This window comes from Rhagoletis zephyria, unplaced genomic scaffold (assembly GCF_001687245.7).
Source record: "Rhagoletis zephyria isolate East Lansing unplaced genomic scaffold, Rhagoletis_zephyria_1.1 Rzeph_scaffold_00080, whole genome shotgun sequence".
Lineage (NCBI taxonomy): Eukaryota > Metazoa > Arthropoda > Insecta > Diptera > Tephritidae > Rhagoletis > Rhagoletis zephyria.
The window spans coordinates 465,749-481,878 of NW_016157164.1; the positions used below are offsets into that span (position 1 = coordinate 465,749).

At 36.7% G+C, this 16,130-nt stretch overlaps 1 protein-coding gene and 1 long non-coding RNA gene across 2 annotated transcripts in view; both read left to right on the forward strand.

Moving 5' to 3' along the window:
- Nucleotides 1–16,130, forward strand: part of wwk (anoctamin 8 white walker) — a 499,833-nt gene that overhangs the window by 425,017 nt on the left and 58,686 nt on the right. The window lies entirely within an intron of this gene.
- LOC108373451 (uncharacterized) lies at nt 7,727–16,034 on the forward strand. The gene is made up of 3 exons (XR_001848964.1): nt 7,727–7,747; nt 10,252–10,253; nt 15,829–16,034. It is a non-coding gene; the product is annotated as an uncharacterized LOC108373451 (long non-coding RNA).

Below are 16,130 nucleotides of genomic sequence, written 5' to 3' on the forward strand. Positions count from 1 at the left end.
CCAAATTCAGACATAGCGGCGTATAGGCAACTACTTTTAGTGGCGTCAAAAGCGGCTTTAAAGTCGAAAAATAGGTGGTGAGTGTCGATCCTTTTCTCGCGGGTCTTTTCCAAGATTTGGCGTATTGTGAATACCTGATCTATGGTGGATTTTCCAGGCCTAAAGCCACACTGATAAGGTCCAATCAGCTCGTTGACGGTGGGCTTCAGTCTTTCGCACAATACGCTCGATAAGACCTTATAACCTATGCTTAGAAGGCTGATTCCGCGGTAGTTGGCGCGTATGGCGGGGTCGCCTTTCTTGTGGATTGGGCAGAGCACACTTAAATTCCAGTCGTCGGGCATGCGTTCATCTGACCATATTCTGCATACGAGCTGATGCATGCACCTCATCAGCTCCTCGCCGCCGTACTTGAATAGCTCGGCTGGCAGGCCGTCAGCTCCAGCAGCTTTGTTGTTTTTCAGCCGCGTAATCGCTATTCGTACCTCGTCATAGTCAGGCGGTGGGACAGCTACTCCATCATCATCGACTGGGGACTCGGGTTCGTCTTCCTCACTACTTTCAGCGCTGCTACCATTCAGTAGGTTATAAAAGTGTTCCCTCCACAATTTAAGTATATTCTGGACATCGGTCACTAGGTCGCCATTGTTGTTCTTACAGGAGTTCGCCCCGGTCTTGAAACCTTCCGTAAGTCGCCTAACTCTCTGGTAATTTTTTCGGGCATTCTTCCTGTCGGCCAGCATTTCAAGCTCTTCGCACTCACGTATTTCGGCCTCTCTCTTCTTATTGCGGCAAATACGTCTCGCTTCCCTCTTCAGATCCCTATAGCGGTCCCACATAGCGCGCGTTGCGCCCGATCGCAGCGTGGCCCTGTAGGCGGCATCTTTTTTCTCTGCGGCTTCTTGACATTCCTCATCGTACCAGTTGTTCTTTCGGGCTCGCTGAAATCCAACTACTTCTTCGGCGGCGGTACTTAATGATCGGGAAATGTGGTTCCACTGCTCGCGTACGTCGGATTGTTGAAGAGTGCTCTCAGAGAGCAGGTGTGTGAGTCGAGTGGCGAATAAATTGGCCGTCTGTTGTGATTGCAGCTTTTCGACGTTAAGCTTTCCTTGCATATTTGGGCGCACATTTTTTGCTGCACAGAGGCGGGTGCGTATCTTGGCTGCAACAAGATAGTGGTCCGAGTCGATGTTTGGGCCTCGGAGTGTGCGTACGTCTAAAACACTGGAAGCGTGCCTTCCGTCTATCACAACATGATCGATTTGGTTTCTCGTTTTTCGATCCGGAGACAGCCAGGTAGCTTGATGGATCTTTTTATGCTTGAACCTAGTACTGCATACTATTATGTTTCGGGCCCCGGTGAAGTCGATCAGCCTCAATCCGTTGTCGGACGTTTCGTCGTGGTGCATGCCCCCAAATCGTAGTCCTTTAAACGTTTGCCGTGGTCGTCATCATAAGGGCGGGTCTCATCCGAGGCTTTGCCTTGCTTCTTCACTGGAAGTGGTTTTTACGTGGCGGGTCCCAAATCCAGCGCACAACCCATTGCTGGGACGGGGGTGGTTTCTCAACCAAATACACGTTTATATAGCGAGCCGCTTGCTCCAAGCAGACACCCACTTGCAGCCGCTCCTACTGGTGAACAGACGCTGCAGACTTCAGTGAGCCCTTAAACCGAATAAGTCGGAGTGGCCCCACCCAAGCTCCATCTCTTTCTGCCGTGATCCAAAGCTCCACTCGGATTGGTTACCGCATCTCGCACATGGGTTGCTCACGTTGCGCAGAGTGCGCCAACGACGACGCACGAGTCGGGATTGAGTATAGCCATGCAACCGTAACTGCATACCCAGAGCAACGACTATACCCCATTGTTAACATCCTTTAGTGTTGCTAATTATTGCTCTCTGACAGGCATGTGCAGAGAGTGAGCAGGTCCTTAAAAACGGCAACGTTTCGAATATATGGACATCAAAATAAAAGTACGTAGTTAAATTGTTAAGAACTTAAAAAGTGGCCGGTTTTTTCATATAAATTACTGGCTTTTTTTCTCGAAATGACGTTGCCCTATTTTTTTCTCAGCCTTTTCACAGCTTTACGTTTTCATTTCTCAAAATAATTCACACCGTATAAGCAAAAGTGCAATACTTTCTGCTAATATAGCAATTTTTTAGGACGAGAAGTAACCTAGTGCAAGTGTTACAATAGTGCGATTCCTAAAACGTCGCAAAGTGGCATTTTTGGCGAAACGGCAACGTGGCAAACAAAGTTGTATAAACGACCTATCGCATATAATATAGCAATGACGCAAGAAAGTTTCCATACAAAAGTAATCAGCTGTTTCGCAAGGTGACACATTTCGCAACAAATGCGACATTTGCAACAACTTTGCGACGCAAATAGGGGTGTTTGAACGATTTAGACGACCATAAACCAATTTGAAGAAGAACCCGAGCCATGAGTCGATGATGATGGAGTCGATGTTCCGCCGCCTGACCATGACGAGGTACGCATAGCAATAACGCGGCTGAAAAATATCAAAGCTGCTGGAGCTGACAGCCTGTCAGCTGCGCTATTCAAGTACGGTGGCGAGGAGTTGATAAGGTGCATGCATCAACTCTAATGCAGAATATAGTCAGATAAACGCATGTCCGACGACTGGAATTTAAGTGTGCCCAATCCACAAGAAAGGCGACTCCGCCATTCGCGCCAACTACCGCGGAATCAGCCTTCGAAGCAATGTTTACAAGGTCTTATCGAGCGTATTGTGTGAAAGACTGAAGCCCACCGTCAATGAACTGATTGTGCCTTGTCAGTGTGGCTTTAGGCCTGGAAAATCCACCATATCTTCCAAATCTTGGAAAAGACCCGCGAGAAAAGAATCGACACTCACCACATATTTGTCGACTTTAAAGCCGCTTTCGACAGCACTAAAAAGAGTTGCCTATAAGCCGCTATGTCTGAATTTGGCATCCCCGCCAAACTGATACGGCTGTGTAAAATGACGTTGAACTATACCACCAGCTCCGTCAGAATTGGGAAAGACCTCTCCGAGCCATTCGCCATCAAACGGAGCTTCAGACAGGGCGACCTTCTTTCATGTGATTTCTTTTATCTGATGTTGGAGAACATAATAAGAGCTTGCGAACCGAAGCACAGTTGCTGGCTTATGCCGATGACATCGATATCATCGGTAACAAAAACCGCGAAGTCTGTTCTGCCTTTTCCAAGTTGGATAAGGAAGCAAGGCGAATAGATCTGGTGGAAAATGAGGACAAGACGAAGTATCTCCTGTCAACAAACAAACTGTCAGCACATTCGCGTTGGCACCCACGTCACTGTTGACAGTTATAATTTCGAGAACGTGAAGAATTTCGTTTACTTGGGAACCAGCATTAACACCGATAGTAATGTCAGCATGGAAGTCCAACGCAGAATCACTCTTGCCAACAAGTGCTACTTTGGACTGAGTAGGCAATTCCGGAGTAAAGTCTTCTCTCGACGTACTAAAACCACACTCTATAAGTCACTCATTATGCCCGTGCTGGTATATGGTGCAGAAGCATGGACAATGACAACATGCGATGAGGCGGCTCTTGGAGTATTCTAGAGAAAGATTTTGCGAAGGATTTACGGGCTTTTACGCGTTGGCGACGGCGAGTATCGCAGACGATGGAACAATGAGCTGTATAAGCTTAACAACGACATGACATAGTGCAGCGAATTAAAATACAGCGGCTTCGCTGGCTTGGTCATGTCGTTCGAATGGACATCGACACTCCAGCTCTGAAAGTATTCAACTCGCAACCCGCTGGNGTCAGTGTGGCTTTAGGCCTGGAAAATCCACCATATCTTCCAAATCTTGGAAAAGACCCGCGAGAAAAGAATCGACACTCACCACATATTTGTCGACTTTAAAGCCGCTTTCGACAGCACTAAAAAGAGTTGCCTATAAGCCGCTATGTCTGAATTTGGCATCCCCGCCAAACTGATACGGCTGTGTAAAATGACGTTGAACTATACCACCAGCTCCGTCAGAATTGGGAAAGACCTCTCCGAGCCATTCGCCATCAAACGGAGCTTCAGACAGGGCGACCTTCTTTCATGTGATTTCTTTTATCTGATGTTGGAGAACATAATAAGAGCTTGCGAACCGAAGCACAGTTGCTGGCTTATGCCGATGACATCGATATCATCGGTAACAAAAACCGCGAAGTCTGTTCTGCCTTTTCCAAGTTGGATAAGGAAGCAAGGCGAATAGATCTGGTGGAAAATGAGGACAAGACGAAGTATCTCCTGTCAACAAACAAACTGTCAGCACATTCGCGTTGGCACCCACGTCACTGTTGACAGTTATAATTTCGAGAACGTGAAGAATTTCGTTTACTTGGGAACCAGCATTAACACCGATAGTAATGTCAGCATGGAAGTCCAACGCAGAATCACTCTTGCCAACAAGTGCTACTTTGGACTGAGTAGGCAATTCCGGAGTAAAGTCTTCTCTCGACGTACTAAAACCACACTCTATAAGTCACTCATTATGCCCGTGCTGGTATATGGTGCAGAAGCATGGACAATGACAACATGCGATGAGGCGGCTCTTGGAGTATTCTAGAGAAAGATTTTGCGAAGGATTTACGGGCTTTTACGCGTTGGCGACGGCGAGTATCGCAGACGATGGAACAATGAGCTGTATAAGCTTAACAACGACATGACATAGTGCAGCGAATTAAAATACAGCGGCTTCGCTGGCTTGGTCATGTCGTTCGAATGGACATCGACACTCCAGCTCTGAAAGTATTCAACTCGCAACCCGCTGGTGGTAGCAGAGAAAGAGGAAAGCCCCCACTGAGATGGAACGACCAGGTGGATAAGAACTTGGATTCACTTGGCATTTCCAATTGGCGCCAGTTGGCACAGAAAATAAACGACTGGCGTGTGTTGTTGAACTCGGCTAAAATCGCTTAGGCGGTTACAGCGCCAAACAAGAAGAAGAAGAAACCAATTTCACACGATTTTGAAGGAAACTTGAAAAGTTAGTCACATGCGATAGAGAACATTCCAAGTAACATTTCCCAGTCCCCCTCACTTTTCTTACTTGCGCAACGAACGCTTACCGTTGATTGCAAACAGAATATTCTAACGCTGCTTATAAATAACTTTTCTCTCTCTAGAAAGATCGTGACGGTTTTAAGTTAATAATTTGATTTCTGCATTGTATTCTTAAAAAGTAGTGATGAATCCGCATACAGAAGGTAATAATGCATTTAAGTCTTAAATTTTTTTTTTATCATTTTATCAAGCAAAAGTTAAATTTAAATGTAACGAAAATATTAAGGAATTTGTCGTATCCCCGGGAGAGAACGGGTTGTTATTCTTCGTTCAATTGAAACCTTAGATATTTGGCTAATATAGTTTGAATAGATTGCCCGCAGAAAATGGCAGATAAGTGGTATTTTTTTACTTAATAAAGAAAAATCTAAAAACGGAACTAGTATATAGTAACAGTACTTAAGATCAATTTTAACACTAAAATTAAACTTTTTAGGTGAATTTGAAGCCGCTCAACTAGAACATGAATCCATTTAATTAAAAAAAAAATAGTTTTCGAGATACTTATACGCAAAAGTCATGTTTTCTAGGACCTTTCGGTCCTGTTGCAAGAAATCTGCGGGAACGTAAGGCGAACCAAACTATGTTATGTATTTCGGATTAAACATTTATTTCCTTTACATTGGTATTATATAAGTGATGATTGAAGATATAGCTTTGGGTATACAAGTGTTTAAAATTAAGTAAATGTGAATTTAGATAAATCTAAGATATTTCAGTAAACATTGTATTCAAATTGTTGAAAATTAGTATGTGAAGTAAGATTTTGGAACAAAATAGGATTATTATGAAATTTTTGGAAAATGGCAGTGGCCCCGCCCACTTATGACAACAAAAGTACGTCTCGGTAACTGATTTATCACTTTGTGCTTTACTCGGTGTACTTAATATTCTTGGTATGGAAAAGCAATACGTTGAAAATACGAAAACTCCGATATTTCAGTAATTGAGGACGCTAATTTACTCCAAGTTAATACTTACAACATTCTGTTATATTACTGTTATTAGTACAAAAATCTAGCTTAATTAAATTTTCTTGCCTATACTGTGATACATATTTGAATTATCTAATTCCCTATATTAAAGTTGAATTTGATTTTTTAAACCTGAGAGGTTGCTTAAAGGTAAAGCCTTTTCAAACTCATTTCCATTGATACCCACATCTCAGCAATTCATTTAACTAATTGAACAAATTTTTTTAACAGGGGGCGGCGTTAATGTTTTAACCTAGATATAAACCTTTTCCTCGCCGAGACGAACACGTAAATATGCGTGTTCCTACAATCGGACCACGGCAAATGGAGTCTATCGATGTCAAACGTTAAGCAACTTTATTTTCTTTGTCTTGATGGAATAATTGGACGTCCTCCTTTTCTATTTACTTGATTCTAAACATTTACAGTGCTATATGTTAAAACACGTCTTTTCTAAACATTTCGAGTTGAAATATTCATAAAAATTATTTTGGCCGCATAATCGGCAAAATGTGTGACGTTTCATGAATCCCACTAATATACCTAAGAAGCAACATTTTTCAATAGAAAAAAGCCATTAGTTTGTAATTGATCTAATGTTTATATTTATGTAAGTAATACTAACATGACTTCTGATGTAGAGCTTTAATTAATCAGGTATAACGACAGTCTCCTTTGTTAACTAAAAATAATTTAATGAATTTATTAGTCTTTCAACTATATTCAAATATCACAAGTTAATTTTAGCTGAAAAATGTTAGCCGTTTTTTTGCCAATTTAGCCGGTCGGCCCAAATAGTTCTGGCAACACTGGTGACAAAACACACATCCCTGCAGTGAAAAATTATCAATTGTTAAAACTAACCAACTTATAGTTAGCTTTTTGGCGAGATTTCGATTAATACCTCACTTTTAATTAGCTATGACAAAACCAACTTAAAGTGAATTGTAAAGTCGTGCAGGAGTCATGCAGACGCAATCGGGAGTTGGTTTTCTTTACAAGTTTCTATTAAATATCCTCATACAAAAATTACTTTCAATACACTCTTTTTCTGAACTTCGCAGATTCTTTTTCATATTCAGGACAAATAAAAGGAAGATCGAAATTTTATACTATCATTTTGAAGTTATGTCTGACGGTGTTCGAATATGGGGCCACCCAGAGCAGAATATGTAAACAAATATGAAATGTAATAAAATAAAGTAAATAAATAAGTAAATAAAAAAGTAAAAAAAGCAAAAAAATATTTTGTTTTTCTTATTGATATTTTATGTCCAAAAGTAGTTAGTTACAAGTTAGTTGACATGTAATGTAGAGGTATCCAGGTCTGACTTTTTTGCGGCCATCGCCCCCCAAAAGTAGTTAGCTTTTTTCGAACAAAATACACAGTAAATAGTTAGCACTAGTGTTCGCGTAAACAGACTAAAGTTAGGTATAAGCTAACGTCACTCCCTGCAGGGATATTACACACATAGTGCATGTTTAGCCGTACAAATCGCGTGCTGTGGCCTTGATGGAAATTCAAAATATGAAAGCACAATTACATGTCTCTTTGTAGCTGAGTGCGCAAAGATGCTTGCCACAATTTGTTGATATCTAGAGAGTGTCAGGGTTGGAATTCCACTGCAAGCAACATGCAAATTAAATATATATATTTTTTTTTGGTTTTTATCTTGATTATTCACTGCAATGCGCGTAGTTGAATTGAATATTTACGAAAATTAAGATCAACAACGATTCTGATTGATTTTAATATTTTTTCCTCTCAGTGCAGAAACTAGGATGTTTGATATTTTCAAAAATATCAAAAATCGTCGTATCGATAATATCGTTTTTGAAATATCGATATATTGCAAAAATATTTCAAATTTCACATCAATTTTTAAGAATCATTTGTGTTGATCACACTTGCTTGGTTATCAGGTTATCTGGTTAAAAATTATTATTCTGCAGTGTATGTTGTAAACTGTATAAAAAATATAACAACATAACCAGATAACCTGATAACCAGGCAAGCGTGAACAACCCAATTGTTCAATAATAGTTAAATGAAAAGAATAATAACTTAAAGTATAGTTTACTTTACATTTTCCAAATGTGAAGGATGTGTCGGCAGACATAAATTCTTATATGTAAAAATTTTACCTGCAAGACTTCCAACAATTAAAAAATTTAACTATCATAATTTGAATCGCAAAAAAACTTAGGTAATGTTTTCAAGTATGAATGTATGAACGTATGTAAGGACACATATTGTAATATAAAAATATGTATTCATTAATTAATACACATATTAAGCGATTGCAGAGTTTTACTCACATAGATTAAAGTATGTTGAACTAAAAAATTGTTAATGTAAAAAATTAACCATATAAATATAACCAGGCGATATCTGTGCGTAAAATATCGATATCTGATATTATCTTCCAAAAAAATATTGCGCCGATAATATCGCATCGGAAGCAAAAAATATAGTCAGTATCGATGTAATACCAACCATTTATAAACAAACAAAAAAACAATTTAGAGCGCGCTATACCGCTTACCGTGCGAGGCACTTTAATAATGTTATAGCTTTGGAGCTACATACTTGATGTTTGAAGCTGAAACTTTCACAAAAACTGTCTTAGATATTCTTCTATAATGAGTCAAAATTTCTTAAGCGGGCCACTAAAAATCTACTATTCGATTTTTATGTATCTATTAACATATTTTGGAAGGTTTATAAGTTAAAAGTAATGCCCTAAAACGGTTTTTGAAAATTTCAATTTTTCAAAAACTTATCAGGGATTGAAAATTTAGAGAACTTTTTTTTTAAAGTTCAATATATCAGCAAATAATTATTGAATCTCAATAAAAATTGGATTGTATGTTGCGAAATAGTAGGAGAACAGAAACAAAATTAATTCACGTAAAAAAATATAATTTGTTTATAAATAATTAATGTTACAATAAACAAATGGTAATTTAACTAACTTCTCGGTGTTTTAGAAAAAAATTTTTTTTAGCAAAAATATTCGTTTAACTATAAACTAAATGACTGCACAAGAAAATTTTAGTGCTCTCTTACCAGAAAAAAGATCTGATCGATTTAACGCGTTATATAGCGGCCGAGGCGGACGCACTAGGCCGAGCGCTGCGCCTGACACCGAGCTTTTCGGACATACTTCTATGCTCTGTAGGCTAAATTTTACGTCAAATATTAAATGACATTATCAAATATTTATTAACAGTAAGAATTTATTTCTTTACAGATTTAATAACTTTCATTTTAGAACTTTTACAATAATTAGAAATAATTTTACACTCAAGAGAGTTATTATCACACGGCTTGAACGAATGAAAAGCACGGGTTCCGTTAATGGTTTTCGCTGTAGCAAACCGTTCCTTCAAATATTCTTCGTGCTGTTTATATTCATCTAAAGAACAGAAATTAAATTCAATTTTTTTAAAATAAGATTTTGCCCATTCAAAAAGTCCTTTCGTTGTAACTATTGTTTTGTCTTGCAAGCTGGCACGGTATGCGTTTCTTTTTACACAACCACCTATACCATCACAAGCACCTTTACCGTGCGCTGTCGCGAAGAAATGCCATTCTGCTGGTACATAAAAATCTGTTTCGTGAAATAATAAATTTAAAAAATTGAATCTGTTCTTGTATTGAGATCCAGCTCCATCAGAAAAATATATAATTTTTTTAATGTTTCGTTCACCAAACTTGTCTTTCAAAAATTGAATTAACTTCGAATTATATAAGTGCACTCCAGTTGCATCGTGATTTTCGTACTCCGAAAATACAACAAAATTGAGATTACGCACAGCATCATTGTTTTTGTAGTATATTACATATACATGCAATGATGCATGATCTTTACTCCAATGTTGAGATTGTATCGCATTCTGGACATGGAATGAATAATTTTCTGAGAAGTCAAGGGTGACTAAAAATTCACCTGGTTGAAGGGAATTTTTAACGTCAATCAAATACTTTCCTTGAGATTCAGCAATAAAATCGTGTTTTAAAACATCCGGTAAAGTTTCTTTCAATTTTTTTAAAAAATCATCAACTTTTTCAGTTTCACGAAGCAATTGGCATCTGTAATATATTTGTATTAAAAAAAATGATTAAAAATAAATTGGAAAATTTCGCAGAATCAATACCTGTCAGTAGTAAGCCATTGGTTAAAAGAAACACTCTCAATGCCGTGACTTTGTAAGGACTCTTTCAAATCGTTCAGNGAAAATTTCGCAGAATCAATACCTGTCAGTAGTAAGCCATTGGTTAAAAGAAACACTCTCAATGCCGTGACTTTGTAAGGACTCTTTTAAATCGTTCAGTATTTTTTCGGTAGCTGGACAATTTTTACAGTTACCAAGAAAACAATCCGCTGCGGGTTTGGAACAAACCATAGCTTCTAAATAATCTCTATAAGTATCTCGGTAATCGAATTTTTTACGTAAAAATTCTTCTTTCAATCCTCTCATTTTTAATCGAATATTGCCATGTATTTTGCACACGCAAACATTGTGTGTACCTTTAGCACCCACTGGGATACACTGCTTGGGCCTTAAAAGTCTAAAAGCTGACAAAGAAATCTTTAAATGAGGATTTTCTTTTACAAACTCAGAGTGTAAATCATCGAGATTTCCCAACAGCAAACGTTTCTAAAAAAAAAGAATCTTATTTACTTTAAATATTAAATAAGTATTCGAAATAATTAATAATAAATTAAAGATTGAAAAAAATTATAAAAAAAGCTTTTTGTACATAAATTATTATCATAACATAGCTATTTTTTTCAAAAATTAAATAATTTATAGATTTATCAAAATATTTGGTATTGCTTACTGTTACGTGTTGACGTTTACCATCAACTTTGATCGACTTAAAATCTTTTACACCTGGCATTACTCTGCTGACATTATCAGAAAGGTAAAAGTCTTTCACTTTTTCGGTCAGATCCGAGCTCATACCTCGACGCACTCTCTTATCAGGTTGACTGCAGTATCCTTTGTTTTCTTTTAAATTTTTAGCCGAAACAACTAAACGTCTGCTCACGCCGAATTCTCTAGCTAGTTTTCTAGTTGACCACTTCACTGGAAATGTTGTAAATAAAACAATTTTTTCTTTTCGCGTCGATGCATTTGACAATGCTTTTTTAAAATCATTTATCCAATCATCACAACCGTTATCGGTCATAATACTTGAATTGTTACTATTTAAAAATTTTTTTAGAATTTCACTGTCTGCATCAGATATATTTAATTTAATTTTTTTTGCAGGATTAACTATGATAGCTTCATGAACCGCAGCTGCTAATTTTAATCTTTTATTCATATCATCAACATATTTACACTCATAGTTTTTATATTCTTTCGAAACATGTGATAATTTAAACTCTTCTTCATCTTCATCACTCTGCAAGTTACAATTTTCTACACCTTGCTCTTGTTTATTTAAATCTTGAAATCGAGTCGAATCTTTCATTTTATACAGTCGTCTTTTACACGAAGCACAAACGAATGAACCATGTAAACCACTAATCTTTTTATCACGTTTTTCAGATAAAAAATGTAATTTTTTTCTTACGCAATAATGGTTTTTTTTGGAAAGGATTACAACACTTATGTGGTGGCACCATGATAAAAATAAAACTATTAATGCGAGCGAAATAACAAATGCAAGCAAAGCGTGCAATCGTCATTTGTTTTTGCGTTTACTTAAAGCAGACCTGGGCGGCGCCTGCCCGGCGGGCATATTCGCGTATACATACACGCTCTGCTTTAGAAGGCAGCGAAAGCTTCATTCAACCGCACGCCTTGTTCGCACGCACACAGTGCCATCAATTTCTCGCACACTACAAAAATTCTCTGTCGAAGCTGTCCACCTCTGTCTTAAAGCTAGGTAATCGCAGCGCTCGGCCTAGTGCGTCCGCCTCGGCCGCTATATAACACGTTAAATCGATCAGNATAATTTAAACTCTTCTTCATCTTCATCACTCTGCAAGTTACAATTTTCTACACCTTGCTCTTGTTTATTTAAATCTTGAAATCGAGTCGAATCTTTCATTTTATACAGTCGTCTTTTACACGAAGCACAAACGAATGAACCATGTAAACCACTAATCTTTTTATCACGTTTTTCAGATAAAAAATGTAATTTTTTTCTTACGCAATAATGGTTTTTTTTGGAAAGGATTACAACACTTATGTGGTGGCACCATGATAAAAATAAAACTATTAATGCGAGCGAAATAACAAATGCAAGCAAAGCGTGCAATCGTCATTTGTTTTTGCGTTTACTTAAAGCAGACCTGGGCGGCGCCTGCCCGGCGGGCATATTCGCGTATACATACACGCTCTGCTTTAGAAGGCAGCGAAAGCTTCATTCAACCGCACGCCTTGTTCGCACGCACACAGTGCCATCAATTTCTCGCACACTACAAAAAATTTCTGTCTTAAAGCTAGGTAATCGCAGCGCTCGGCCTAGTGCGTCCGCCTCGGCCGCTATATAACACGTTAAATCGATCAGATCTTCTTTCTGGTAAGAGAGCACTAAAATTTTCTTGTGCAGTCATTTAGTTTATAGTTAAACGAATATTTTTGCTAAAAAAATTTTTTTTTCTACAACACCGAGAAGTTAGTTAAATTACCATTTGTTTATTGTAACATTAATTATTTATAAACAAATTATATTTTTTTTACGTGAATTAATTTTTTTTCTGTTCTCCTACTATTTCGCAACATACAATCCAATTTTTATTGAGATTCAATAATTATTTGCTGATATATTGAACTTTAAAAAAAAAGTTCTCTAAATTTTCAATCCCTGATATTTTTGAAAGATTGAAATTTTCAAAAACCGTTTTAGGGCATTACTTTTAACTTATAAACCTTCCAAAATATGTTAATAGATACATAAAAATCGAATAGTAGATTTTTAGTGGCCCGCTTAAGAAATTTTGACTCAATACTGTATCAAAACAAAAAAAGTAGACTTTATAACACAGCTTTTGCATTTAAAGAAAACGTTCTTTAAATTCTCATAAAAAATTTGAGAACTTTAGGTTTTTTTGTAATCAGTATTAAGAAGTGCTGTTAAGCCTAAGTTCTTTGGAATAGTTTGTAGTTTATTTTGTGAAAATTTCAAATCGATCGATGCACAAACGTCTGAGATATAGCGAGTTTGAAAGAAAGATTTGTGAAAATTTTCTGTCACAGTATGATTTTCTAATTCGTGCAAGCGAATGGTGCGACGTGACGCGATGGAGCGTCGCTACTGGCCTAAAGCGCTTTAAATAACTCGTAAAAATAAAAAAAGCGCCTTAATTTTATTTATGTACAAATACCTGAGTAAGGCTTCCTCAAGTGTGCCTCGAATTTGCCAAGGTTAATATTTTTCAATGATATTCAGGCAGCGCCGAGTTTTGAAGTCAAAAAGTACACAGTGTAAATTTTGTTGCAAAATTCCAAATAGTTTTTTTCAATCAACAGTTGAAAATGCAGTGTTTTGGTAATTTTTATGTTTCTTTGAAAGTAAGTGTCCGAATGAAAACTTTTTTTTTGGGTGTAGATTTAAAAAACATTAAACTGTACAATGAAATTATTTGCGTTACAAAATAGTTTTTTGCATTTAAATAATTTTTTTAATGAAAAATTTAACATTTAAGCAATTTTTGCGCCTCGTAGACGACAATTTTCAACTACAACTTATGTAATAAACATCTCTGCATTTATCTATGAAAAAAATTTGTGCATTTCGATATAGTTTGGTCGGAATGAATTTTTATTTGCCAGCGTGGGCGCCCGCCTCCCGCGGGCATGCGAAATTCAAGCATGAGAAATAAAAGTGGAACGATTGAAACGTGCATTTCTTTCTTGGGCAAGAAGTCAAGGCGGATTGCTCGCGATCCAGCCAGGAGGGTCGGGCCCGCACGCTGGCAAATAAAAATTCATTCCGACCAAACTATATCGAAATGCACGCATTTTTTGATTGATAAATGCAGAAATGTTTATTACAAAAGTTGTTACAAATTTTTATCCACGAGGTGCAGAAATTGCTTAAATGTTCAATTTTTGTATAAAAAAAAATTATAAATTTATATAAAATTATTGAAAAGCAAAAAAAAATATTTTTGTAACGCAAATAATTTCATTGTATAGTTTAATCATATGCAAAAATTTGTATTAAGCTTAAGGCCGTTTTTATTGAAACACTTATTGTGGAAAAGTAACAATAATTTAAAAAAATGGTAGAAGTGATAGCTTTTTTCGGAAATTACCACATTTCCTCATTAGAACTCCTTTCCTCAAAAATACTGTGGTCAGCGTAGCTGGAGTTGGACCTACGAGGCCTATTTTTTGTTGAAAAAATTACATCGACGTCGACGTCGAAAACCATAATAAGGCCGAATATTATTTTCAAAAATCCAAAACAAATTTTTATTATTTCTATCAAGGTTTCAAAAACGAAAAATATTTGACAAATTTAAGGCTGGATTTGTCAAAATGTCAAAAAAAATGATCACGTCATTTCTGAACGCCCCCTGATAGAAATATTAATAAAAACCAAAAAACCCAACAACCAAAAGATCCAGTTTAAATAGCACTGTAACAGCTGCGCTTGATTGTAGTTGGCTTAACAAATGAAATAGTGGAAAAAAGCAAACGATAATTTACAAGGCGTACTTAGCACGGTGCATAGGCAAGATCTACCATTTTTTCAAATTATTGTTGCTTTTCCACAATAAATCTTCATTTAAACAAGTAAGAAAGTCTAAGTTCGGGCGGAGCCGAACATTAAATACCCGGCGCAAGTATTAAATATACGTTTTTCACCTTTCCGAAAGCTACCGCTACATGGTAAGCCGGGGTGTATCAATTTTGAGTAAATTAGCGTCCTTAAATTTCGAAATATTGAAGTTTCAAGCATTTCTGAAATTTACCGTTATATGAAAAGCGGCCGTAATTTTAGTCCGATTAGAACTTTTCGTGGAAATGGTATGGAGTTCTTGAAAATCATATTTTTCGACCGGAGACTCTGTTTCTTTTCAACAGATTCCCAATAATAATACCCAATTATTTTTTTAACATTTTTTCTTAGCAACTATATTTTATAGGTCCGCCAAATCCCCTAGAAAATGCCAGAAAATGCAATGACGGGGTTAAATAAAAAATCTTCCGTATTAAAAAATGGTTAAATAAATAATGGGATATTGTTATTGGAAGTCTACTGAAGAGAATCAGAGTTTTCCGATCGAAAAATATTGATTTTCAAGAATTTCATACCATTTCCACGAAAAGTTGTTTTTTTCCCATACAAAATACATGGGAAACTTTGAGCGCTTTGAGCGACCTCTAAATATTTTTTGATTTCGAAATAAAAAATAGGGGTATACTTTTTCGATATGGAACAATCCTAGGGGTGAGAGCATTAAAATGCCGACTTTACTTATTTTGGACCACCCTATTGTACATACATATGGCGCAATTCACGTGAAATGTCCCAAGCGCAATGAGCCGTGCAAAACAAGCTATTTTGGACTAGCTGGGAAGCAGACAGAAAATGGGAAAAATAATTTGAAAACCATGATTTATATAGATTTTTGTGCGGGCTATCCGATGATGCTATGCGTTTTTCAAAATTTTCCCATTTTCATGGCAAAATTCAAACGAAAATTTATTTGCAATTTTTCTCAATTATGGTGATTTATAATTTTTTTAGTCATCTTAATCGAAAGATCAGGTGGTTAAGGTTTCCTCAAGTGGGCCTCGAATTTACCAAGATTAATATTTTTGAATGATATTCAGGCAGCGCCGAGTTTTGTAGTCGAAAAGTATAATGTGTAGATTTTGTTGCAAAATTCCAACAAGTTTATTTTTATCAACAATTGAACGTTTTTGCACTGTTTTGGAAATTTCTATTTCTTTTCAAAGTGTCCGAATGAAAAATTTTTTTGGGTGCAGATTTAGAAAACATTAAACTATACAATTGTTTTTGTTATTTTTTTGGCCTTATAACAATTATATTCAAAAATGTTTATTGAG